Source organism: Ascaphus truei, chromosome 11 (genome assembly GCF_040206685.1).
Source record: "Ascaphus truei isolate aAscTru1 chromosome 11, aAscTru1.hap1, whole genome shotgun sequence".
Taxonomy (NCBI): Eukaryota; Metazoa; Chordata; class Amphibia; order Anura; family Ascaphidae; genus Ascaphus; species Ascaphus truei.
In genome coordinates, this window is record NC_134493.1 from 42,212,605 (window position 1) to 42,239,358 (window position 26,754).

The 26,754-nt window shown below is 56.7% G+C and overlaps 1 protein-coding gene across 3 annotated transcripts in view; it reads left to right on the top strand.

Moving 5' to 3' along the window:
* RAI1 (retinoic acid induced 1) overlaps positions 1-26,754 on the top strand; it is a 137,129-nt gene that overhangs the window by 2,737 nt on the left and 107,638 nt on the right. The gene's annotated exons all lie outside the window — the stretch shown is intronic.

Below are 26,754 nucleotides of genomic sequence, written 5' to 3' on the forward strand. Positions count from 1 at the left end.
TGAGTGCGGGGGGGGGGGGGGGTTTGGAGGGAGAGAGAGGTGAGTGCGGGGGGGGGGTTTGGAGGGAGAGAGAGGTGAGTGCGGGGGGTTTGGAGGGAGAGGTGAGTGCGGGGGTTTTGGAGGGAGAGAGAGGTGAGTGCGGGGGGGTTTGGAGGGAGAGAGAGGTGAGTGCGGGAGGGGAGGTTTGGAGGGAGAGAGAGGTGAGTGCGGGAGGGGAGGTTTGGAGGGAGAGAGAGGTGAGTGCGGGGGGGTTTGGAGGGAGAGAGAGGTGAGTGCGGGGGGGGGTTTGGAGGGAGAGAGAGGAGTGCGGGGGGGGTTTGGAGGGAGAGAGAGGTGAGTGCGGGGGGGTTTGGAGGGAGAGGGTGAGTGCAGGGGGGGTTTGGAGGGAGAGGTGAGTGCGGGGGGGTTTGGAGGGAGGGAGAGGTGAGTGCGGGGGGTTTGGAGGGAGGGAGAGGTGAGTGCGGGGGTAGTTTGGAGAGAGGTGAGTGCGGGGGGTTTGGAGGGAGGGAGAGATGAGTGCGGTGGGGGTTTGGAGGGAGAGAGAGGTGAGTGCGGGGGTAGTTTGGAGAGAGAGGTGAGTGCGGGGGGGTTTGGAGGGAGGGAGAGGTGAGTGCGGGGCGTTTGGGGGGAGGGAGAGGTGAGTGCGGGGGGGTTTGGAGGGAGAGAGAGGTGAGTGCGGGGGGGTTTGGAGGGAGGGAGAGGTGAGTGCGGGGGGTTTGGAGGGAAGGAGAGGTGAGTGCGGGGGGTTTGCAGGGAGAGGTGAGTGCGGGGGGGTTTGGAGGGAGAGGTGAGTGCGGGGGGTTTGGGGGGATGGAGAGGTGAGTGCGGGGTTTTTTGGAGGGAGAGAGAGGTGAGTGCGGGGGGGGGGTTTGGAGGAGAGGTAGGTGAGTGCGGGGGGGTTTGGAGGGAGAGAGAGGTGAGTGCGGGGGGGGTTTGGAGGGAGAGGTGAGTGCGGGGGGGGTTTGGAGGGTGGGAGAGGTGAGTGCGGGGGGGGGGTTTGGAGGGAGGGAGAGGTGAGTGCGGGGGGGGTTTGGAGGGAGGGAGAGGTGAGTGCGGGGGGGGTTTGGAGGGAGGGAGAGGTGAGTGCGGGGGGAGTTTGGAGGGAGGTAGAGGTGAGTGCGGAGGTGGGTTTGGAGGGAGAGGTGAGTGCGGGGGGGGTTGGAGGGAGGGAGAGGTGAGTGCGGGGGGGTTTGGAGGGAGAGGTGAGTGCGGGGGGGTTTGGAGGGAGGTGAGTGCGGGGGGGGTTTGGAGGGAGAGGTGAGTGCGGCGGGGGTTTGGAGGGAGGGAGAGGTGAGTGCGGGGCGAGTTTGGAGGGAGGTAGAGGTGAGTGCGGAGGTGGGTTTGGAGGGAGAGGTGAGTGCGGGGGGGTTTGGAGGGAGGGAGAGGTGAGTGCGGGGGGTTTGGGGGGAGGGAGAAGTGAGTGCGAGGGGTTTGGGGGGAGGGAGAGTGAGTGCGAGGGGTTTGGGGGAGGGAGAGGTGAGTGCGAGGGGTTTGGGGGGAGGGAGAGGTGAGTGCGAGGGGTTTGGGGGGAGGGAGAGGTGAGTGCGAGGGGTTTGGGGGGAGGGAGAGGTGAGTGCGAGGGGTTTGGGGGGGAGAGGTGAATGCTGGCTGTTTGGGGGGGAGAGGTGAGTGCGAGGGGTTTGGGGGGGAGAGGTCAGTTTGGGGGGGAGAGAGGTCAGTGCGGGGTGTTTGGGGGGGAGAAGTCAGTGCGGGGGTTGGGCGGAGAGGTGAATGCGGGCTCTTTGGGGGGGCGAGGGGGGTTTGGAGGGGGGCGAGGTCAGTTTGGGGGGGGGGGAGAGGTCAGTGTGGGTTTTTGGGGGGAGGGGGAGAGGTGAGTGCTGGGGATTTGGGTGGGAGAGGTGTGCTCCATACACTGCCCATACCCCTTAACCCAATCAGCACTATGTACATAACTGTATATAATAACTAGACATTACTGGGGGTGGGGGGGGTCCTTTGTTACCCCCATGTCTGCCGGAGAGAGCAGCAACGTATCCCCCTCCCCCCCTCCCCGGCTGCAGTGTGCTCGGGGGTTTATTGCATTATTTTGTGTTTGGTGGTAAATGTTTCACTGATCCATGTTGACGATGCTGAGGTATATACTGGTGCTGAGTATCCCCAGGTCCTCACCCTGCCTTTATCCTGACATTGCGCTGTGCCCGTCCCAGATAGGGGAAGCGACACTGTTGTGGGTGCATAGGGTTAAGTACTACTTCAGGCCACATACTGAAGCAGGAGGAGGGGGCTCAGGGGAAGCACAAGGAATTGGAAGGGTAGTGGGTGCGAGGATCAGCCGCCCTGCAGAGAGGATAGTACTGTAAACTAAAAAGTGCTTGAAATAGAGAAATGGGGGGAAACCACAAATCAAACCGGGGGTGAGGGGTGAGCGTGGGGAAGGACTGCGGGGTCCCGGTCTGAGGGTCATTTCTATGTTTCTAATACTTTTCACTTTTTTTAAATCATTAACTCTTTCAGTGCCAGGAGATGCCGCAACGCTTCTCTTTTGCAATGGGGGCAGACCACTGCGGCTCTGAAAGGGTTAACCAAGCAATGTCGCCGCGCAGACAGAAGTGGGGGAAAGAGAGAGAGAGAAACCCTGGGACTGGACTCGGTCTCCAAAAAGGGACAGCCTCTGTATGGGGGGAAATGTACAGGGCACACGAAGGGTTAATTCGTTAACGTGTGATAGTGCAGATTCAGGGATTACTGCACAAGTACTTTCATAGTAATGTCATTGTATTAGTATAGCATTCGCATAGCATGATCATGGCATTCGCATAGCATGGTCACGGCATTAGGGTAGCATGGTCACGGCATTCGCATAGCACGGTCACGGCATTAGGGTAGCACGGTCACGGTATTAGGGTAGCACGGTCACGGCATTAGGGTAGCACGGTCACGGCATTAGGGTAGCACGGTCACGGCATTAGGGTAGCATGGTCACGGCATTAGGGTAGCATGGTCACGGCATTAGGGTAGCATGGTCACGGCATTAGGGTAGCATGGTCACGGCATTAGGGTAGCATGGTCACGGCATTAGGGTAGCATGGTCACGGTATTAGGGTAGCATGGTCACGGCATTAGGGTAGCATGGTCACGGCATTAGGGTAGCATGGTCACGGCATTAGGGTAGCATGGTCACGGCATTAGGGTAGCATGGTCACGGCATTAGGGTAGCATGGTCACGGTATTAGGGTAGCATGGTCACGGTATTAGGGTAGCACGGTCACGGCATTAGCATAGCATGGTCACGGCATTAGGGTAGCATGGTCACGGCATTAGCGTAGCACGGTCACGGCATTAGCGTAGCATGGTCAAGGCATTAGCATAGCATGGTCACGGCATTAGGGTAGCATGGTCACGGCATTAGCATAGCACGGTCACGGCATTAGGGTAGCATGGTCACGGCATTAGGGTAGCATGGTCACGGCATTAGGGTAGCATGGTCACGGCATTAGGGTAGCATGGTCACGGTATTAGCGTAGCATGGTCACGGCATTAGGGTAGCATGGTCACGGCATTAGGGTAGCATGGTCACGGTATTAGCGTAGCACGGTCACGGCATTAGGGTAGCATGGTCACGGCATTAGGGTAGCATGGTCACGGCATTAGGGTAGCATGGTCACGGCATTAGGGTAGCATGGTCACGGTATTAGCGTAGCATGGTCACAGCATTAGGGTAGCATGGTCACGGCATTAGGGTAGCATGGTCACGGCATTAGCGTAGCATGGTCACGGCATTAGGGTAGCACGGTCACGGCATTAGGGTAGCATGGTCACGGCATTAGGGTAGCACGGTCACGGCATTAGGGTAGCATGGTCACGGCATTAGCATAGCATGGTCACGGTATTAGGGTAGCACGGTCACGGCATTAGGGTAGCATGGTCACGGCATTAGGGTAGCACGGTCACGGCATTAGGGTAGCACGGTCACGGCATTAGGGTAGCATGGTCACGGCATTAGCTTAGCATGGTCACGGTATTAGGGTAGCATGGTCACGGCATTAGGGTAGCATGGTCACGGCATTAGCATAGCATGGTCACGGTATTAGGGTAGCATGGTCACGGCATTAGCGTAGCATGGTCACGGCATTAGGGTAGCACGGTCACGGCATTAGGGTAGCATGGTCACGGCATTAGGGTAGCACGGTCACGGCATTAGGGTAGCATGGTCACGGCATTAGGGTAGCATGGTCACGGCATTAGCATAGCATGGTCACGGTATTAGGGTAGCATGGTCACGGCATTAGGGTAGCATGGTCACGGCATTAGGGTAGCATGGTCACGGCATTAGGGTAGCATGGTCACGGCATTAGCGTAGCATGGTCACGGCATTAGCGTAGCATGGTCACGGCATTAGGGTAGCATGGTCACGGCATTAGGGTAGCATGGTCACGGCATTAGGGTAGCACGGTCACGGCATTAGGGTAGCACGGTCACGGCATTAGGGTAGCATGGTCACGGCATTAGGGTAGCATGGTCACGGCATTAGGGTAGCATGGTCACGGCATTAGGGTAGCATGGTCACGGCATTAGGGTAGCACGGTCACGGCATTAGGGTAGCACGGTCACGGCATTAGCGTAGCACGGTCACGGCATTAGGGTAGCACGGTCACGGCATTAGGGTAGCATGGTCACGGCATTAGGGTAGCATGGTCACGGCATTAGGGTAGCATGGTCACGGCATTAGGGTAGCATGGTCACGGCATTAGGGTAGCATGGTCACGGTATTAGGGTAGCACGGTCACGGCATTAGGGTAGCACGGTCACGGCATTAGGGTAGCACGGTCACGGCATTAGGGTAGCACGGTCACGGTATTAGGGTAGCACGGTCACGGCATTAGGGTAGCATGGTCACGGCATTAGGGTAGCACGGTCACGGCATTAGCGTAGCACGGTCACGGCATTAGGGTAGCATGGTCACGGCATTAGCGTAGCATGGTCACGGCATTAGCGTAGCATGGTCACGGCATTAGGGTAGCATGGTCACGGCATTAGGGTAGCATGGTCACGGCATTAGGGTAGCACGGTCACGGCATTAGGGTAGCATGGTCACGGCATTAGGGTAGCATGGTCACGGCATTAGGGTAGCATGGTCACGGCATTAGGGTAGCATGGTCACGGCATTAGGGTAGCACGGTCACGGCATTAGGGTAGCATGGTCACGGTATTAGCGTAGCATGGTCACGGCATTAGGGTAGCATGGTCACGGCATTAGGGTAGCATGGTCACGGTATTAGCGTAGCATGGTCACGGCATTAGGGTAGCACGGTCACGGCATTAGGGTAGCATGGTCACGGCATTAGGGTAGCATGGTCACGGCATTAGGGTAGCATGGTCACGGCATTAGGGTAGCATGGTCACGGCATTAGGGTAGCATGGTCACGGCATTAGCGTAGCATGGTCACGGTATTAGGGTAGCACGGTCACGGCATTAGGGTAGCACAGCACGGTCACGGCATTAGGGTAGCACGGTCACGGCATTAGCATAGCACGGTCACGGCATTAGGGTAGCATGGTCACGGCATTAGGGTAGCATGGTCACGGCATTAGGGTAGCATGGTCACGGCATTAGGGTAGCATGGTCACGGTATTAGCGTAGCATGGTCACGGCATTAGGGTAGCACGGTCACGGCATTAGGGTAGCACGGTCACGGCATTAGGGTAGCATGGTCACGGCATTAGGGTAGCATGGTCACGGCATTAGGGTAGCACGGTCACGGCATTAGGGTAGCATGGTCACGGCATTAGGGTAGCATGGTCACGGCATTAGGGTAGCATGGTCACGGCATTAGGGTAGCACGGTCACGGCATTAGGGTAGCATGGTCACGGCATTAGCGTAGCATGGTCACGGCATTAGGGTAGCATGGTCACGGCATTAGGGTAGCATGGTCACGGCATTAGGGTAGCATGGTCACGGCATTAGGGTAGCGTGGTCACGGCATTAGGGTAGCATGGTCACGGCATTAGGGTAGCATGGTCACGGCATTAGGGTAGCACGGTCACGGCATTAGGGTAGCACGGTCACGGCATTAGGGTAGCATGGTCACGGCATTAGGGTAGCGTGGGTCACGGCATTAGGGTAGCATGGTCACGGCATTAGGGTAGCATGGTCACGGCATTAGGGTAGCATGGTCACGGCATTAGGGTAGCATGGTCACGGCATTAGGGTAGCATGGTCACGGCATTAGGGTAGCATGGTCACTGCATTAGGGTAGCATGGTCACGGCATTAGGGTAGCATGGTCACGGCATTAGGGTAGCATGGTCACGGCATTAGCGTAGCATGGTCACGGCATTAGGGTAGCATGGTCACGGCATTAGGGTAGCATGGTCACGGCATTAGGGTAGCATGGTCACGGCATTAGGGTAGCATGGTCATCGCATTAGCGTAGCATGGTCGGGCTTTTCTCGCGGCGTGGGGCGGGTCTTTGCGCGGTGTCACACCCCATGTGTTGGGGATCTCTCGGGCAGCAGTGAGGGCGAGTAAGGCTAAGATTATAGTCCGCACTGGCGCAGGTGCGCTCATGGCATCGCGGGCGCCTCTCGCCCGAGCGCTGTGTGAATGTGGAAGTGATTGGGGAGGGGTGGCGGATGCGTCACGAAGCTGGTTCGCCCTCATTGGCTGAACCGCTCACGTGACGCGGACGTCACGTGGCCGCGCTTGAAAAGACCAGATTTATTTTTTGTCTTTTCAAAGCGCGGTCGCGCCATCGCGCTCCGTCGTGCGCGCTGGGGGCGGCCCCATAGGGATTATGGACTATAATCCTAGACTAAGCCAGGGGCGCTCAACTCCAATCCTCCAGGCGTCCCCACAAGTCCGGTTTTTAAGGATATTCCAGCTTCAGCACAGGTTGCTCAATCAGTCCCTGCTTCAGCGCAGGTAGCTCAATCAGTCCCTGCTTCAGCGCAGGTAGTTCAATCAGTCCCTGCTTCAGCGCAGGTAGCTCAATCAGTCTTTGACTAAGCCACTGATTGAGCCACCTGTGTTCAAGCTAGGATATCCTTAAAAACCTGACCTGTTGGGGATTGGCGTTTAGCATCCCTGGAGTAAGCGACACAGCGTTGTAGTTATCGGTACTTTCCAGGCATGTGCATTTTTTTTAACCCCTTCACAACCAGACAGACAGGAATCCACTCCTAGCGCAGGGATCCAACGTGTATTTTATATGGCTGTTTCTTCTCCTAACTCCCACTAGACGCCACTTATTGCACACACTGCACACACGCCGCACACTGAACACACACTGCACACGCCGCACACTGCACGCACACACTGCACGCACACACTGCACGCACGCACTGCACGCACGCACTGCACGCACGCACGCACTGCACGCACGCACTGCACGCACGCACCACGCACGCACTGCACGCACGCACGCACTGCACGCACGCACTGCACTGCACGCACGCACTACACTCACTGCGCACACTCACTGCGCACACTCACTGCGCGCACTCACTGCGCGCACTCACTGCACGCACTCACTGCACGCACTGCACACACACTGCACACACTGCACACACTGCACACACTGCACACACTGCACACACACACTGCACACACACACTGCACACACACACTGCACACACGCACTGCACTGCACTGCACTGCACTGCACGCACTGCACACACACTGCGCACGCACTGCGCACGCACTGCGCACGCACTGCGCACGCACTGCACGCACTGCACGCACTGCACGCACTGCACGCACTGCACGCACTGCACGCGCGCGCACTGCACGCACACACGCACACTGCACACACGCACACTGCACACACGCACACTGCACACACGCACACTGCACACACGCACGCACACTGCACACACGCACGCACACTGCACACACGCACGCACACTGCACACACGCACGCACACTGCACACACGCACGCACACTGCACACACGCACACTGCACACACGCACACTGCACACACACACGCACGCACACTGCACACACACACGCACGCACACTGCACACACGCACGCACTGCACACACTGCACACACTGCACACACTGCACACACTGCACACACACTGCGCACACTGCGTCATCAGCCGTCACAACCGACATACGGCATTCTCTGTGCCACAGCGTAAAAGGGACCGGTTAGGGCAACTGTACACAGCATAAATATGTTTTTTGAACAGTGACGCTAACAATAAAAGTGCTTTTATCCCCCCCTCAAAACAAATGATTGCATCTTGGATTCGAAATGGTTAAAGGAGCAATCCTGGCAATATCCGACTTGTGTTTTTTTTTTTTTAAATAAATCAGTTCTGTAGTATTAGATAGTACAGTACTACCTTTTTTATTTTAAAATTCGACTGGTAATGCCATTTTTAATACATTTTTATACACTGAGCACCCTCTGATTTCTATAGCAGGTTTATCCCACCTCCCCAGCAGTGCAAGATCTTTGCAACACTTTCCTGTTTGTGCTCATTTGTTGCCAAATTTCCCAGCAGTGTGCGCTGCAAACTGTAACAATAGATAATGTTACCTTAGTAATATAAGAATACATTGTAGCTGCTAAGTTACACTGACTGAAGAATTGATTGAAACGGAAAGGTGGCCATTTTGTGAACCCTGGGAAGCCGGATCTGTGCCGATCGACCACGGGAAAACTAATCGATCGGCAGCTTCGGTAATTAGTTTCCAATAAAAATAATCAAAGGCTGCATATATTAAACCCCCTCCCCCCCCCCCCCCCCCCCCCCCCCAAAAAAAAATTATAATATTTTTTTTTTAAGATGCTTGGCCGGTCTCTTTAAATTCCGCCTACTTCAGTCCCGGATCTGTCAGTGCTGCAGCTCTCAGCTGCTAAATTGGAGCAGTTGTCTGTCTTCTGATACGAGAACCCAGTGAGTCCCGAGAGAAAGCGACTGAGGCTTTGATAAAAGACCTAGACGTGTTTTATTATTCCTTAGAGGCAAGCAAAGAAAATCTTATTCTGGAATCTCGCGGCAGCGCCGAGCGTGGGATTATATCCGCGGCAGCGTTAATTGGGTGGGCCGACCTCTGCAACTGCTTTTTAGCTTAACCCCTTCACTGACGGCGAAGGGGGTGACGCGTGGGTGGGTTTGGCGATGCACGGACTCTGCGATAAATTCCTGAAAGCTCGATTCGCGTCTCTCCGAGCGAAACGCCGCCGTTTTTTTTTTTGGGGACGTTGTCGGCGGCTCCGGAGCGCTGCAAAGTGTGTTTAAACGCACCCCGAAAAATCGGCAAAAAAAACCTCCCCGGAATTCGCACGGCTGCCCGCGTCCATAAGCCGCGGCGTTTTCCGAGCATGCGCGAGAAGTTTCGCTCGTCGCAATGTCTCGTCTCTCGTGTCGCGCCGCGTCGTCGGAATAACCCTCCGCAGGTTTTGGTGACTTTGAAAAATCGGAACGGGTTGGTACTTTTCTATAAAACAAAACGAGAAACGGCTGGATGGGTCTCTCGTCCCCGATCGCTGCGTGCTGGGAATCAGCGCTGCATTACATCTTAAAGTCAGGTTTCAACAAAAGCCTTATGTGCTGTATATTCTGTTACATATACACTTAGATTGTAAGCTCTTCGGGGCAGGGACTCTCCTATTTGTACTTTCATATCTGAAGCGCTTTATTCTGTTGTGTGTTGTAATATTATGTCACATGTATTACTGCTGTGCAGCGCTGTGTACATGGATGACACTATACAAATGCATACGTGTTTATATATTGCACTTGCTGCTGGTTTGGGCTTAGATTAGTAAAGCTGTGTAGAGAACGTAAAATAAACCCAAGTGAAGGTGTTACGTGGCAAGGTGTTACGTGGCAAGGTGTTACGTGGCAAGGTGTTACGTGGCAAGGTGTTACGTGGCAAGGTGTTACGTGGCTGAGTGACTGCGGCAGCTAACCGTCCCTTTAACCCCTTCACTGTCATGCTGCGCAATGCGGCCTTGCAGAGAAGGGGTTAAGTGTGTGCCAGCACCGCTCCTTGTGTGTCTGTATGTCCCGAGAAGCCGCTGACCCCCACGTCTGACCTTGACATAAAGGGGGTTATTCACTGCAGCCGCAAGCGCCAAAAGCCCACTCGGTTCAACGCCGCCGCAGCAGCGCGTTTTGAGGCCACGTTCGGGGGGGGGGGAACACGTCCCGGTCAGGGAAGTGTTAAGCGCCGGCGCGTTCCCAGTCTTCGGAAGCACAGCCGGGGTGCGGTTAAACTCCCGTCCTTGGGAATTCTGCGGTGATGAAATCCGCGGATCGCACAACCAAAACCATCTGCAGCCCAGAGCCGTCCGTAACCGCGCAGTGAGACTGTCACCTGGATTAACCCCTGCCTGCTGGGGGGAGGGACAGAGTCTGGGATGTTAACCCTAACAGTGCCTGCGATGTGTGGGCTATTCTAACAGGAGGAATCTCAATGCACTGCAACCTCTCCGATACTGCTAACGCCGTTTCTCTTTTTACCCATGTTACCCGTACGGCCAGGCGGTCTAACCGGGGATTAGTAGGGAAGTAAGGACTGGATGCCAGTCTCGCAGGCCACGGGTCCGCCAGGCCGGTGACACGGGGTTACAATGTCTAGATAGCACCTATGGTGGCAGCCTCTCCCGGGACAGGGGGAGTCTGACTCGTGAAATGCTGCTGTCTGTGTTTTTAGCTATGTAGACATCCCCTAACACGCGTGTAACCAGCGGGGAGCCCTTCATGCCGTGTACACCGAGAGCCAAACCGGGCTGTTTTTCCGTGCTTGGTGAGCTGGTGAGCGGGCGGAATATTAAGCACCAGGAGAAGTCATTTGCTGAAGTTTCCGCGTCTGCCTAGCGGGGATTGTACCGGAGATCCGGTTGCCAACCGGAACGTAACATTAACACCACTTTTATATTCGGCTGGTGCCGGGCGATCCAATTGCTCGTTCCAGCAATGTCACAGGTATTGTTGGTTCAGGCTCGGGCCTCCAAAAATATTCTGGTTGTCATTTTACCAGAGCAACACGTGGCTGGCATTTTAAGGGTTAAACGGGGCCCCAGCCATCTTTATAAATTCCTCTTCTGCTCTCCTAACCTCCTTCTCTGTCTATCTCTCTCTCTCTGTCTATCTCTCTCTCTCTCTGTCTCTCTCTCTCTCTCTCTCTGTCTCCCTCTCTCTCTCTGTCTCCCTCTCTCTCTCTCTCTCTCTCTCTCTCTCTGTCTCCCTCTCTGTCTCCCTCTCTGTCTCTCTCTCTCTCTCTCTCTCTCTGTGTCTCCCTCTCTCTCTCTCTCTGTCTCTCTCTCTCTCTCTGTCTCTCTCTCCCTCTCTGTCTCCCTCTCTCTCTCTGTCTCCCTCTCTCTCTCTGTCTCCCTCTCTCTCTCTGTCTCCCTCTCTCTCTCTGTCTCCCTCTCTCTCTCTGTCTCCCTCTCTCTCTCTGTCTCCCTCTCTCTCTCTGTCTCCCTCTCTCTCTCTGTCTCCCTCTCTCTCTCTGTCTCCCTCTCTCTCTCTGTCTCCCTCTCTCTCTCTGTCTCCCTCTCTCTCTCTGTCTCCCTCTCTCTCTCTGTCTCCCTCTCTCTCTCTGTCTCCCTCTCTCTCTCTGTCTCCCTCTCTCTCTCTGTCTCTCTCTCTCTCTCTCTCTCTCTCTCTCTCTGTCTCTCTGTCTCTCCCTCTCTCTCTCTCTCTGTCTCTCCCTCTCTCTCTCTCTGTCTCTCTGTCACTCTGTCTCCCTCTCTGTCTCCCTCTCTCCCAGTTGGCTTTGGATTTATTCCGTGGCGGGAATTTCCGACGCGTTGTGCGTTACCTGCACTGGTGCGACCAGCGCTCTGCCTCTTCCGCTACGGAGGGGGGAAAAAAAGCTTCTGCAAAACTGTTTGAAGCTAAGGCCCTGCTTGGCAAACCAACCAAAGGCAGCCATCTTAAATGTGGCCCTGCGAACGTGCACATAGTGGGCTTTGTCTCACCCAGCTCTTTTTATTCAAAAACGACAGCATTTCAACTACCAGGCGGAAGGGCCTGGGATTTATTATATGTGATCAAAATTGCCACGAGTGAATGCACCTTTACATAAATCACGGTTAGATATGGCGGTGAGGTGAGCTGGAATAACTGGATCAAAGGAATGCAGGAAGCCGATTGCTCCGACATCTGGTTTGATTTCTTGCTGGCGACGCACGCGAGCCCCTCCCTTCCCTCTTGCACAGAGGATTTTGGCCATTTTTCTGTTTCCATTGATTACGTCTCCGCAGGTTCCCGTGCGCAGAGCCGAGCACACTGGCAGGAACCCCCGCCGCGAGGCGAGCAGCACAATAAGTCTGTTTGTTTTTTGTGTTCCAGGCTGCACCTTCACAAGTGAGCAGCAGGCATGAGAGAGGGTAATATTAAGAGTAACGTGTGCGCCCTTTGTCCTGCCCAGGGCTCGGCGTGCTCGGGCCGCTGCCTTTCGGAGGGGGTGTGTGTGTGTGGCGCAGCGTGCCTGCTAATCTCTTTTTAATTGGTGTGCTAGGAACGGCTTGGTAGGGAAATGAGAACCCACCCCGCCAACAAGAAGCCTCTTGCCTCTGCAGAACATCCATCTTCTGAGGCATGCAGGCAGCAGGCCACCGTCTGCAGAGGAAGGCTAGGGCCATGGTACCGCAGACCGTGCGGAGGCGTCCGCACGCTGAGCGAACAGGCAGTGATTGCGTCCGTGCGGGTGCGGAAGCGGGAGGGGGCGCGCGTTGCGCAAGAAATCCGTTCAAACTGATTTGTTGGCGCGACAGGCCGGCCACGTGAGCGGTTTGCCGAATGACGACTAGCCAGCTCCGTGACGTCCCTAGGAACGCCCCCCACTGCCCGTCCACCATGGCCAGGGAAAGACCCCGCTTCATCACAGCCTCCGCACGGGCGAAGGCACCATGGCCCGGGCCTTAGATCAGGGCACACACGGCGCGGTGGGTGTGGCTTTCGCACGCAGAACCCGAAACAAGTTGTATTATTTGTTTTTCGGGCCTTCATCGAATGGGAGAAAAGTAATACTGTTTCCCAGGAAGGAGGGGGGGGGGGGTGGTGGTACTGGGGCATAAAAGGTCCACAGGAGTGAGATTGTGGCAGTAAACACTGCATTGCATAATATTTCCAAGTATCACTATTTCCTTCCGTCTGCTTTGGGAAAATGGAAGCGTTGGTTCTGTGCCCTCAGACCCAAGTAATGAACCACATGGCATCACGCCGGACCATGTGAGGCTGGCACGGGGCTTGTTTCCATCTCTGTCTTCTTGATCCATTGAAAAGTCTATTTTTTTTTCTCTCCGTAGCAAATGCATCAGCCTCACTTCCTTCCTAATTAGCTTCCAAGTGGCCCTGTGGGGAATGTACCTTTTCTTTAGGCTGGGAGGCTCCTCTCTCTCTCTGCTTCTCCAGCTGAGAGGGACTCAGTGAGCACACTGGGGAGATATATATATATATATATATATATATATATATATATATATATATATATATATATATATATACATATACATATACATATACATATACATATACACACACACACGTGTGAAAAAGAAAGTACACCCTCTTTGAATTCTATGGTTTTACATATCAGGACATAATAACAATCATCTGTTCCTTAGCAGGTCTTAAAATTAGGTAAATACAACCTCAGATGAACAACAACACATGATATATTACACCGTGTCATGATTTATTTAACAACAATAAAGCCAAAATGGAGAAGCCATGTGTGAAAAACTAAGTACACCTTATTATTCAATAGCTTGTAGAACCACCTTTAGAAGCAATAACTTGAAGTAATCGTTTTCTGTATGACTTTATCAGTCCCTCACATCGTTGTAGAGGAATTTTGGCCCACTCTTCTTTACAACGTTGCTTCAGTTCATTGAGGTTTGTAGGCATTTGTTTATGCACAGCTCTCTTAAGGTCCTGCCACAGCAGTTCAATCGGGTTGAGGTCTGCACTTTGACTGGGCCATTGCAACACCGTGATGCTTTTCTTTTTCAGCCATTCTGTTGTAGATTTGCTGGTGTGCTTGGGATCATTGTCCTGTTGCATGACCCAATTTCGGCCAAGCTTTAGCTGTCGGACAGATGGCCTCACATTTGACTCTAGAATACTTTGGTATACAGAGGAGTTCATGGTCCACTCAATGACTGCAAGGTTCCCAGGTCCTGTGGCTGCAAAACAAGCCCAAATCATCACCCCTCCACCACCGTGCTTGACAGTTGGTATGAGGTGTTTGTGCTGATATGCTGTGTTTGGTTTTCGCCAAACATGGCGCTGTGCATTATGGCCAAACATCTCCACTTTGGTCTCGTCTGTCCAAAGGACATTGTTCCAGAAGTCTTGTGGTTTGTTCAGATGCAACTTTGCAAACCTAAGCCATGCTGCCATATTCTTTTTAGAGAGAAGAAGCTTTCTCCTGGCAACCTTTCCAAACAAACCATACTTGTTCAGTCTTTTTCTAATTGTACTGTCATGAACTTTGACATTTAACATGCTAACTGAAGCCTGTAGAGTCTGAGATGTAACTCTTTGTTTTTTGAAATTTCTCTGAGCATTGCACGGTCTGACCTTGGGATGAATTTGCTGGGACGTCCACTCCTAGGAAGATTGTCAACTGTCTTGAATGTTTTCCACTTTTGAATAATCTTTCTCACTGTAGAATGATGGACTTTAAATTGTTTGGAAATGGCCTTATAACCCTTCCCAGATTGATGGGCAGTAACAATTGCTTCTCTAAGACCATTGCTGATGTCTTTCCTCTTTGACATTGTGTTAACACACCCCTGAATGCTCCAGACCAGCAAACTGCTAAAACTACGGCTTTTATACAGGTGGTCACACTTGCTGATGATCAAATAATAAAGGGCATTTGATTAGCAGCACCTGTCTGCTACTTAGCATCTTAATTCCTAGGGAAGTAGTAAGTGTGTACTTAGTTTTTCACACATAGCTTCTCCATTTTTGCTTTATTTTTGTTAAATAAATCATGACACGGTGTAATATGTCATGTGGTGTTGTTCATCTGAGGTTTTATTTACCTAATTTTAAGACCTGCTAAGGAACAGATGATTGTTATTATCAGTGGTTGACAAATCACCAAAAAATCTACTCGCCACACAAAAAAATCTACTCGTCACCTAGTACCAAACGTGTGCTGCTTGGGCCAATATTTACTCGCCCGGGGGTTAAATCCACTCGCCCGGGGCGAGCAAATGTATAGGTTTGTCGAACACTGGTTATTATGTCCTGATATGTAAAACCATAGAATTCAATGAGGGTTTACTTTCTTTTTCACGTGTGTGTGTGTGTGTGTGTGTGTGTGTGTGTGTGTGTGTGTGTGTGTGTGTGTGTGTGTGTGTGTGTGTGTGTGTGTGTGTGTGTGTGTGTGTGTATATATATAATTATTATTTATTTATTGTTTATTTATTTTGTTCAGTTGTGGTTCAAGATCCAAATGATTCTGTGGTACTGATCAGCAAATAAAAATCTCACGTGTGTGAGCACATTCACACATCTCAGACAGGTCTGCAACTCTGCCCTTCCCCATTATCTCCCAGCATGCAAAGCTTCCACTGTGAGTGCTCATTTGCATGTCATTACCCAGAATCCCTTGCTGCAGTGGAATCATTATATGCGAAGAGATCATGGGGAAAGGCGGGGAGGTGGACCTGTCTGAGGCCTCGGTCCCAGTGATCGCGACGGCGCGTTATGTCGTGCGCGGCGCGAACAAAGAGACGGATCTCTATGGGGCCGGCCCCAGTCAGTGTGTGTGTGTGTGTGTGTGTGTGTGTGTGTGTGTGTGTGTATATATGTGTGTGTGTGTGTATATATATGTGTGTGTATATATGTGTGTGTGTGTGTGTGTGCGCGCGCGCTTACAAAGCGCGATGGCGCGACTGCATGTAGTGAAGACAAGAATTTTCTTTCCGTGCGGCGACGGTGTCACGTGGGTGACTACCAACCAATCATAGTGCAGACAGTTTTAACCAATGAGAGGGAAGTACTTTTAAACCACTGAGTGCGAATTTACTCTTCGGTGATACATACAGTTCTTTGTGCTCCAACTCCAGCGCCATTTTCGTGTTCTCTGCGTTTACTTTTTGTTCTTGTGCTGTGTACTTTGTGTGCTGTGCTGAGGATGTGACATCATGGCCGCGCGTCCCCTAGACCACTGTCCCGCGGCTGATACGGGTGCACGCCCCGCCAGGCGCTCCCACGCCCGCGTGCATGCACTCGCTGGGGCTGTAGCCTAGGAAACGGCAATGTGCTCACAAGTAATATTTTTATTGCCTTTTAACGGTAGCGAGGAGGGTTTGTGTCACTTTGTTACTCACCGTCACTCAGTGTATGGTACTAAAACCAAACAAATCCAACTTTTCAGCATTCATTTGAGATTTTAAAGAGTGTGGCTGAAATCCAGCCATGGGCATAGACCCTTGAAATGAGGGAGACTCTGCATGTGCGACGCTCTGCGCCCTCCGGCGTGTGCGACGCTCTGCGCCCTCCGGCGTGTGACTCACAGGCACAGATCCATACAGCTCTGTTGACTGTTAACTCCACGTGAACATGAACTGTGTATCTTCAGTAACAAAATATTAAGCCTTATTTCCTCTTGCTAAGAGCACAGCTTTAACTATAACGACCAATAGTGATAGACATGCAAATGAGATGCAAATGAGGTGTTATCGTATCATGGCATATCCACACAAGTCCGTTAACGTGGGAAGTTAACATTGCATTAGTTTAGGTCAGCCCTAAACCTGCCGTTCCTCCCATCCAGACCCTTAAATAGGGTTGTTACCGGGTCCGGATGTGCCAGAGTCGCTCATCATTTAGCATGATTTTCTCTTTCTCTCTCTCAGCTTAAGCAGCAGCCCTATTTCAGGGCCTAGAGGGGAAAAAAAAAACTTCAATATGCTAATGTGCGATAAGTACAAATGATTGTAGCTGTGAGTATAGTGTTAATATAATATGAAATATAAAAATGTCACAAGCAACCTTGTGCCGTAAATAATTCACTGGTGAAGTTGTGCAGCCTGGGGGAAAAGGGGTCTCCACCCCCTAGAAAGAGGGGCAGTACCAGGAAAACGCTGGCGCAGGAAACGAAGGAACGGGCAGTGTGAATGTTATTAGCAAGTATAGGTATACCGAGGTTCCTGAGGACAAAGTGCAGGAAATCTCCAATATTTATAACTAAAACAAATTCATTAAAATAGAAATAATGAAATCGACAATAATAGTAAAAAAAATATATATACATACACACTTACACACTTACACACATACATACACACATACACACATACATACATACACACATACATACATACATACACACACACATACACTGTGCACACTGCCCCCCCCCACTGCCCCCCCCACTGCGCACACTGCCCCCCCCTCTGCGCACACTGTCAGCCCCCACTGCGCACACTGTCCCCCCCCCACTGCGCACACTGTCCCCCCCCCCACTGCGCACACTGTCCCCCCCCACTGCGCACACTGTCCCCCCCCACTGCGCACACTGTCCCCCCCCACTGCGCACACTGTCCCCCCCACTGCGCACACTGCCCCCCCTCCCCCCCACTGCGCACACTGTCTCCCCCCCCCCCCCCACTGCGCACACTGTCCCCCCACTGTGACAGGCCACAGACTGTGTGTACTAATGGGGAGCTTGCATCATACGTGAGAACAGCACCCTATGCAAACGTGCCTGTCTTTCACAGCTCAATGCATATTAAAAGGCAGCAAGGGGCAGAATGGAGCAAACGCACTCTGCCATGTAACACCCTTTTTTGTGTCGCAGTATGCGAGTGAGGCTGCCTGCCTGGCAGTGAGTGAGTGAGTGACACTTCAGTGGCCTGCGTGGCGCAGACGGTGGTGCAGGTTCAGTCGCTCCCCCTCCAGCTCCTGTCTGCTCGGAGTCTGTCACTCACAGGCGGGATGCTGTGTGCATGTACGGCCGCCCTGCAGCTCATTCTGCTGCACACAGGGCCTGCTCTGCAGGTAGTTCATCTTGTCATCAGCTGGCTGCTGGTAATTAGCCAGAGAACAGGCGTCCTTGCTCGTTAGGGCCTCCTTTTAAGTGCTGGTGGAGGTGGAGGGCGGAGAGGGGGAGGATTGGAGACAAAGTGGAATGAGATTCTGACAGTGTTGCCAGGCCAACTCCGGAACCAGGCGACTCGGGCCTTATCCCTCCCATTCACATGCAGGATCCGAGGGCAGGGGACAGGGAGAGAGTGCCACGGAGGAGAGGGACGGAGAGAGCGTGCCACGGAGGAGAGGGACAGGGAGAGAGTGCCACGGAGGAGAGGAACAGGGAGAGAGTGCCACGGGGGAGAGGGACAGGGAGGAGAGGGACAGGGAGAGAGTGCCACGGAGGAGAGGGACAGGGAGGAGAGGGACAGGGAGAGAGTGCCACGGAGGAGAGGGACAGGGAGAGAGTGCCACGGAGGAGAGGGACAGGGAGAGAGTGCCACGGAGGAGAGGGACAGGGAGAGTGCCACAGGGGAGAGGGACAGGGAGAGAGTGCCACGGGGAGAGGGACAGGGAGAGAGTGCCACGGAGGAGAGGGACAGGGAGGAGAGGGACAGGGAGAGAGTGCCACGGAGGAGAGGGACAGGGAGGAGAGGGACAGGGAGAGAGTGCCACTGAGGAGAGGGACAGGGAGAGAGTGCCACGGAGGAGAGGGACAGGGAGAGAGTGCCACGGGGGAGAGGGACAGGGAGAGAGTGCCACGGAGGAGAGGGACAGGGAGAGTGCCACAGGGGAGAGGGACAGGGAGAGAGTGCCACGGGGAGAGGGACAGGGAGAGAGTGCCACGGGGGAGAGGGACAGGGAGAGAGTGCCACGGGGGAGAGGGACAGGGAGAGAGTGCCACGGGGGAGAGGGACAGGGAGAGAGTGCCACGGGGAGAGGGACAGGGAGAGAGTGCCACGGAGGAGAGGGACAGGGAGAGAGTGCCACGGAGGAGAGGGACAGGGAGAGTGCCACAGGGAGAGGGACAGGGAGAGAGTGCCACGGAGGAGAGGGACAGGGAGAGAGTGCCACGGGGGAGAGGGACATGGAGAGAGTGCCACGGAGGAGAGGGACAGGGAGTGTGCCACAGGGGAGAGGGACAGGGAGAGAGTGCCACGGAGGAGAGGGACAGGGAGAGTGGGCCACGGAGGAGAGGGACAGGGAGAGAGTGCCACGGAGGAGAGGGACAGGGAGAGAGTGCCACGGAGGAGAGGACAGGGAGAGAGTGCCACGGAGGAGAGGGACAGGGAGAGTGCCACAGGGGAGAGGGACAGGGAGAGAGTGCCACGGGGAGAGGGACAGGGAGAGAGTGCCACGGAGGAGAGGGACAGGGAGGAGAGGGACAGGGAGAGAGTGCCACGGAGGAGAGGGACAGGGAGGAGAGGGACAGGGAGAGAGTGCCACGGAGGAGAGGGACAGGGAGAGAGTGCCACGGAGGAGAGGGACAGGGAGAGTGCCACAGGGGAGAGGGACAGGGAGAGAGTGCCACGGAGGAGAGGGACAGGGAGAGAGTGCCACGGAGGAGAGGGACAGGGAGAGTGCCACAGGGGAGAGGGACAGGGAGAGAGTGCCACGGAGGAGAGGGACAGGAGAGAGTGCCACGGAGGAGAGGGACAGGGAGGAGAGGGACAGGGAGAGAGTGCCACGGAGGAGAGGGACAGGGAGGAGAGGGACAGGGAGAGAGTGCCACGGAGGAGAGGGACAGGGAGAGAGTGCCACGGAGGAGAGGACAGGGAGAGGGCAGAGGGCAGGGGAGAGGGACAGGGAGAGAGTGCCACGGAGGAGAGGGACAGGGAGAGAGTGCCACGGAGGAGAGGGACAGGGAGGAGAGGGACAGGGAGAGAGTGCCACGGAGGAGAGGGACAGGGAGAGTGCCACGGAGGAGAGGGACAGGGAGGAGAGGACAGGGAGAGAGTGCCACGGAGGAGAGGGACAGGGAGAGTGCCACGGAGGAGAGGGACAGGGAGAGAGTGCACGGAGGAGAGGACAGGAGAGTGCCACGGGGGAGGGACAGGGAGAGAGTGCCACGGGGGACAGGGAGAGAGGGGAGAGAGTGCCACGGAGGAGAGGGACAGGGAGGAGAGGGACAGGAGAGAGTGCCCGGAGGAGAGGGACAGGGAGAGAGTGCCACGGAGGAGAGGGACAGGGAGAGAGTGCCACGGAGGGAGAGGGACAGGGAGAGAGTGCCACAGGGGGAGAGGGACAGGGAGAGAGTGCCACGGAGGAGAGGGACAGGGAGGAGTGCCACGGGGAGAGGGACAGGGAGAGAGTGCCCGAGGGACAGGGAGAGTGCCACGGAGGAGAGGGACAGGGAGAGAGTGCCACGAGGAGGGACAGGGAGAGAGTGCCACGGAGGAGAGGGACAGGGAGAGAGTGCCACGGAGGAGAGGGACAGGGAGAGAGTGCCACGGAGGAGGAGGGACAGGGAGAGAGTGCCACGGAGGAGAGGGACAGGAGAGTGCACGGAGGAGAGGGACAGGAGAGAGGACAGGGAGAGAGTGCCACGGAGGAGAGGGACAGGGAGAGTGCCACGGAGGAGAGGGACAGGGAGAGAGTGCCACGGAGGAGAGGGACAGGAGAGTGCCACGGAGGAGAGGGACAGGAGAGAGTGCCACGGAGGAGAGAGGGACAGGGAGAGAGTGCCCGGAGGAGAGGGACAGGGAGGAGAGGGACAGGGAGAGTGCCACGGGAGGAGAGGGACAGGGAGAGAGTGCCACGGAGGAGAGGGACAGGAGAGAGCCACGAGGACAGGGAGAGTGCCACGGAGGAGAGGACAGGAGAGAGTGCCACGGAGGAGAGGGACAGGGAGAGAGTGCCACGGAGGAGAGGGACAGAAGAGAGTGCCACGGAGGAGAGGGACAGGGAGAGAGTGCCACGGAGGAGAGGACAGGGAGGAGTGCCACGGGGAGAGGGACAGGGAGGAGAGGGACAGGGAGAGAGTGCCACGGAGGAGAGGGACAGGGAGAGAGTGCCACGGGGAGAGGGACAGGGAGAGAGTGCACGGGGAGAGACAGGGAGAGGCCACGGAGGAGAGGGACAGGAGAGAGTGCCACGGGAGGAGAGGGACAGGAGAGAGTGCCACGGAGGAGAGGGACAGGGAGAGAGTGCCACGGAGGAGAGAGGACAGGGAGAGAGTGCCACGGAGAGAGGACAGGAGGAGAGGACAGGGAGAGAGTGCCACGGAGGAGAGGGACAGGGAGAGTGCCACGGGGAGAGGGACAGGGAGAGAGTGCCACGGAGGGAGAGGAGGCAGGGAGAGAGTGCCACGGAGGAGAGGGACAGGAGAGAGTGCCACGGGGAGAGGGACAGGGAGAGAGTGCCACGGAGGAGAGGGACAGGGGGGAGAGGAGGGAGTGCCACGGAGGAGAGGGACAGGGAGGAGAGGGACAGGGAGAGAGTGCCACGGAGGAGAGGGACAGGAGGAGAGGGACAGGGAAGAGTGGCCACGAGGAGAGGGGCAGGAGAGAGAGTGCCACGGAGGAGAGGGACAGGAGAGAGTGCCTCACGGGGAGAGGGACAGGGAGAGAGTGCCACGGAGAGAGAGTGCCACGGGGGAGAGGGACAGGGAGAGAGTGCCACGGAGGAGAGGGACAGGGAGAGAGTGCCACGGAGGAGAGGGACAGGGAGGAGAGGGACAGGGAGAGAGTGCCACGGAGGAGAGGGACAGGGAGAGTGCCACGGAGGAGAGGGACAGGGAGGAGAGGGACAGGGAGAGAGTGCCACGGAGGAGAGGACAGGGAGAGTGCCACGGAGGAGAGGGACAGGGAGAGAGTGCCACGGAGGAGAGGGACAGGGGAGAGTGCCACAGGGGGAGGGACAGGGAGAGAGTGCCACGGGGACAGGGAGCGAGAGGGACAGGGAGAGAGTGCCACGGAGGAGAGGGACAGGGAGGAGAGGGACAGGGAGAGAGTGCCACGGAGGAGAGGGACAGGGGAGAGAGTGCCACGGAGGAGAGGGACAGGGAGAGAGTGCCACAGAGGAGAGGGACAGGGAGAGAGTGCCACAGGGGAGAGGGACAGGGAGAGAGTGCCACGGAGGAGAGGGACAGGGAGAGAGTGCCACGGAGGAGAGGGACAGGGAGAGAGTGCCACGAGGGACAGGGAGAGTGCCACGGAGGAGAGGGACAGGGAGAGAGTGCACGGAGGAGAGGGACAGGGAGAGAGTGCCACGGAGGAGAGGGACAGGGAGAGAGTGCCACGGAGGAGAGGGACAGGGAGAGAGTGCCACGGAGGAGAGGGACAGGGAGAGAGTGCCACGGAGGAGAGGGACAGGGAGAGTGCCACGGAGGAGAGGGACAGGGAGGAGAGGGACAGGAGAGAGTGCCACGGAGGAGAGGGACAGGGAGAGTGCCACGGAGGGAGAGGGACAGGGAGAGAGTGCCACGGAGGAGAGGGACAGGGAGAATGCCACAGGGGAGAGGGACAGGGAGAGAGTGCCACGGGGACAGGGAGGAGAGGGACAGGGAGAGAGTGCCACGGAGGAGAGGGGACAGGGAGGAGAGGGACAGGGAGAGAGTGCCACGGAGGAGAGGGACAGGGAGAGAGTGCCACGGAGGAGAGGGACAGGGAGAGAGTGCCACGAGGGACAGGGAGAGTGCCACGGAGGAGAGGACAGGGAGAGAGTGCCACGGAGGAGAGGGACAGGAGAGAGTGCCACGGAGGAGAGGGACAGGGAGAGAGTGCCACGGAGGAGAGGGACAGGGAGAGAGTGCCACGGGGGAGAGGGACAGGGAGGAGAGGGGACAGGGAGAGAGTGCCACGGAGGAGAGGGACAGGGGAGAGTGCCACGGAGGAGAGGGACAGGGAGGAGAGGGACAGGGAGAGAGTGCCACGGAGGAGAGGGACAGGGAGAGTGCCACGGAGGAGAGGGACAGGGGGAGAGAGTGCCACGGAGGAGGGGACAGGGAGAGTGCCACAGGGGAGAGGGACAGGGAGAGAGTGCCACGGGACAGGGAGGAGAGGGACAGGGAGAGAGTGCCACGGAGGAGAGGGACAGGGAGGAGAGGGACAGGGAGAGAGTGCACGGAGGAGAGGGACAGGGAGAGAGTGCCACGGAGGAGAGGACAGGGAGAGAGTGCCACGGAGGAGAGGGACAGGGAGAGAGTGCCACAGAGGAGAGGGACAGGGAGAGAGTGCCACGGCGACAGGGAGAGTGCCACGGAGGAGAGGGACAGGGAGAGAGTGCCACGGAGGAGAGGGACAGGGAGAGAGTGCCACGGAGGAGAGGGACAGGGAGAGAGTGCCACGGAGGAGAGGGACAGGGAGAGAGTGCCACGGAGGAGAGGGCGGAGAGTGCCACGGAGGAGAGGGACAGGGAGAGAGTGCCACGGAGGAGAGGGACAGGGAGGAGAGGGACAGGGAGAGAGTGCCACGGAGGAGAGGGACAGGGAGAGAGTGCCACGAGGGACAGGGAGAGTGCCACGGAGGAGAGGGACAGGGAGAGAGTGCCACGGAGGAGAGGGACAGGGAGAGAGTGCCACGGGGGAGAGGGACAGGGAGAGAGTGCCACGGGGGGAGAGGGACAGGGAGAGAGTGCCACGGGGGAGAGGGACAGGGAGAGAGTGCCACGGAGGAGAGGGACAGTGACAGAGCAGAGGGAGAGAGTGCCACGGAGGAGAGGGACAGGGAGAGAGTGCCACGGAGGAGAGGGACAGGGAGAGTGCCACGGGGGAGAGGGACAGGGAGGAGAGGGACAGGGAGAGAGTGCCACGGGGGAGAGGGACAGGGAGAGAGTGCACGGAGGAGAGGGACAGGGAGAGAGTGCCACGGAGGAGGGGACAGGGAGGGTAGTGCCACGGAGGAGAGGGACAGGGAGGAGAGCAGAGGGAGAGAGTGCCACGGAGGAGAGGGACAGGGAGAGAGTGCCACGGAGGAGAGGGACAGGGAGAGTGCCACGGGGGAGAGGACAGGGAGGAGAGGGACAGGGAGAGAGTGCCACGGGGGAGAGGGACAGGGAGAGAGTGCCACGGGGGAGGAGGGACAGGGAGAGAGTGCCACGGAGGAGAGGGACAGGGAGAGAGTGCCACGGAGGAGAGGGACAGGGAGGGAGTGCCACGGAGGAGAGGGACAGGGAGGAGAGGGACAGGGAGAGAGTGCCACGGAGGAGAGGGACAGGGAGAGTGCCACGGAGGAGAGGGACAGGGAGAGTGCCACGGAGGAGAGGGACAGGGAGAGTGCCACGGAGGAGAGGGGACAGGGAGAGAGTGCCACGGAGGAGAGGGACAGGGAGAGTGCCACAGGGGAGAGGGACAGGGAGAGAGTGCCACGGGGACAGGGAGGAGAGGGACAGGGAGAGTGCCACGGGAGAGGGACAGGGAGGGAGAGAGGACAGGGTAGAGAGTGCCACGGGGGAGAGGGACAGGGAGAGAGTGCCACGGGGGAGAGGGACAGGGAGAGAGTGCCACGGAGGAGAGGGACAGGGAGGGAGTGCCACGGACGGAGAGGGACAGGGAGGAGAGGGACAGGGAGAGAGAGCCACGGAGGAGAGGGACAGGGAGAGTGCCACGGAGGAGAGGGACAGGGAGAGAGTGCCCACGGGGAGAGGGACAGGGAGAGTGCCACAGGGGAGAGGGACAGGGAGAGAGTCGCCACGGGGAGAGGACAGGAGAGAGTGCCACGGGGGAGTGGGACCAGGGAGAGAGTGCCACGGAGGAGAGGGACAAGGAGAGAGTGACACGGAGGAGAGGGACAGTGACAGAGCAGAGGGAGAGAGTGCCACGGTGGAGAGGGACAGGGAGAGAGTGCCACGGAGGAGAGGGACAGGGAGAGTGCCACGGGGGAGAGGGACAGGGAGAGAGTGCCACTGGGGAGAGGGACAGAGCAGAGGGAGAGAGTGCCACGGAGGAGGACAGTGACAGAGCAGAGGAGAGAGTGCCACGGAGGAGAAAGACAGTGAGAGAGTGCACGGAGGAGAGGGACAGGGAGAGAGTGCCACGAAGGAGAGGGACAGGCGAGAGGTGCACGGAGGAGAGGGACAGGGAGAGAATGCCATGGAGGAGAGGGACAGGGAGAGAGGGCCACGGAGGAGATGGACAGGGAGAGAGTGCCACGGAGGAGAGGGACAGGGAGAGTGCCACAGGGAGAGAGTGACGGGGGAGAGGGACAGGGAGAGAGTGCCATGGAGGAGAGGGACAGGGAGAGAGTGTCACGGGGGAGAGGGACAGGGAGAGAGTGCCACGGTGGAGTGGGACAGGGAGAGAGTGCCACGGAGGAGAGGGACAGGGAGAGAGTGCCACGGAGGAGAGGGACAGGGAGAGTGCCACAGGGAGAGAGTGCCACGGGGGAGAGGGACAGGGAGAGAGTGCCACGGGGGAGAGGGACAGGGAGAGAGTGCCACGGGGGAGAGGGACAGGGAGAGAGTGCCACGGGGGAGAGGGACAGGGAGAGAGTGCCACGGGGGAGAGGGACAGGGAGAGAGTGCCACAGAGGAGAGGGACAGTGAGAGAGTGCCACAGAGGAGAGGGACAGTGAGAGAGTGCCACGGAGGAGAGGGACAGTGAGAGAGCAAAGGGGGAGAGAGGGACAGTGAGAGAGCAAAGTGGGAGAGAGGGACAGTGAGAGAGCAAAGGGGGAGAGAGGGACAGTGAGAAAGCAAAGGGGGAGAGAGGGACAGTGAGAGAGCAAAGGGGGAGAGAGGGACAGTGAGAGAGCAAAGGGGGAGAGAGGGACAGTGAGAGAGTAAAGGGGGAGAGAGAGAGTGAGAGAGCAAAGGGGGAGAGAGGGACAGTGAGAGAGCAAAGGGAGAGAGAGGGACAGTGAGAGAGCAAAGGGGGAGAGAGGGACAGTGAGAGCAAAGGGAGGGGGAGGGACAGTGAGAGAGCAAAGGGGGAGAGAGGGACAGTGAGAGAGCAAAGGGGGAGAGAGGGACAGTGAGAGAGCAAAGGGGGAGAGAGGGACAGTGAGAGAGCAAAGGGGGAGAGAGGGACAGTGAGAGAGCAAAGGGGGAGAGAGGGACAGTGAGAGAGCAAAGGGGAAGAGAGGGACAGTGAGAGAGCAAATGGAGAGAGGGACAGTGAGAGAGCAAAGGGGAGAGAGGGACAGTGAGAGAGCAAAGGGAGAGAGGGACAGTGAGAGAAGAGAGGGGGAGAGGGGGACAGTGAGAGAGCAAAGGGAGAGAGGGACAGTGAGAGAAGAGAGGTGGAGAGGGGGACAGTGAGAGAGCAAAGGGAGAGAGAGGGTGCCACTGAGGAGAGGGACAGAGCAGAGGAAGAGAGTGCAGCCGAGGAGAGGGACAGTGACAGAGCAGGGGGAGAGACTGCCACCGAGGAGAGGGACAGTGTATAGAGAGAGAGAGTGCCACTAAGGAGAGGGACAGAGCAAAGGGAGAGAGACTGCTTCCAAGGAAAGGGACAGTGACAGGAAGGAGCAAAGGGGACACGGTGCTTTAATGACAGGGTTTCAGTGGCAGGTGCTTTAGTGCAATGTTGTCCTTGTATCTGGTTATCTTAGATTGCCCTCCATCTACATGCTCTATCCCCTCTCCCTCGGTCCCCCTATCTCTCGTTCCCTTTCTCTCTCTCGTTCCCTTTCTCTCTCTCGTTCCCTTTCTCTCTCTCTCTCGTTCCCTCTCTCGTTCCCCCTCTCTCTCTCTCTCTCTCTCGTTCCCCCTCTCTCTCTCTCTCTCGTTCCCTTTCTCTCGTTCCCTTTCTTTCTCTCTCTCGTTCCCTCTCTCGTTCCCTCTCTCGTTCCCCTCTCTCTCTCTCTCGTTCCCTTTCTCCCTCTCTCGTTCCCCTTCTTTCTCTCTCTCGTTCCCTCTCTCGTTCCCCCTCTCTCTCTCTCTCTCTCTCTCCCCT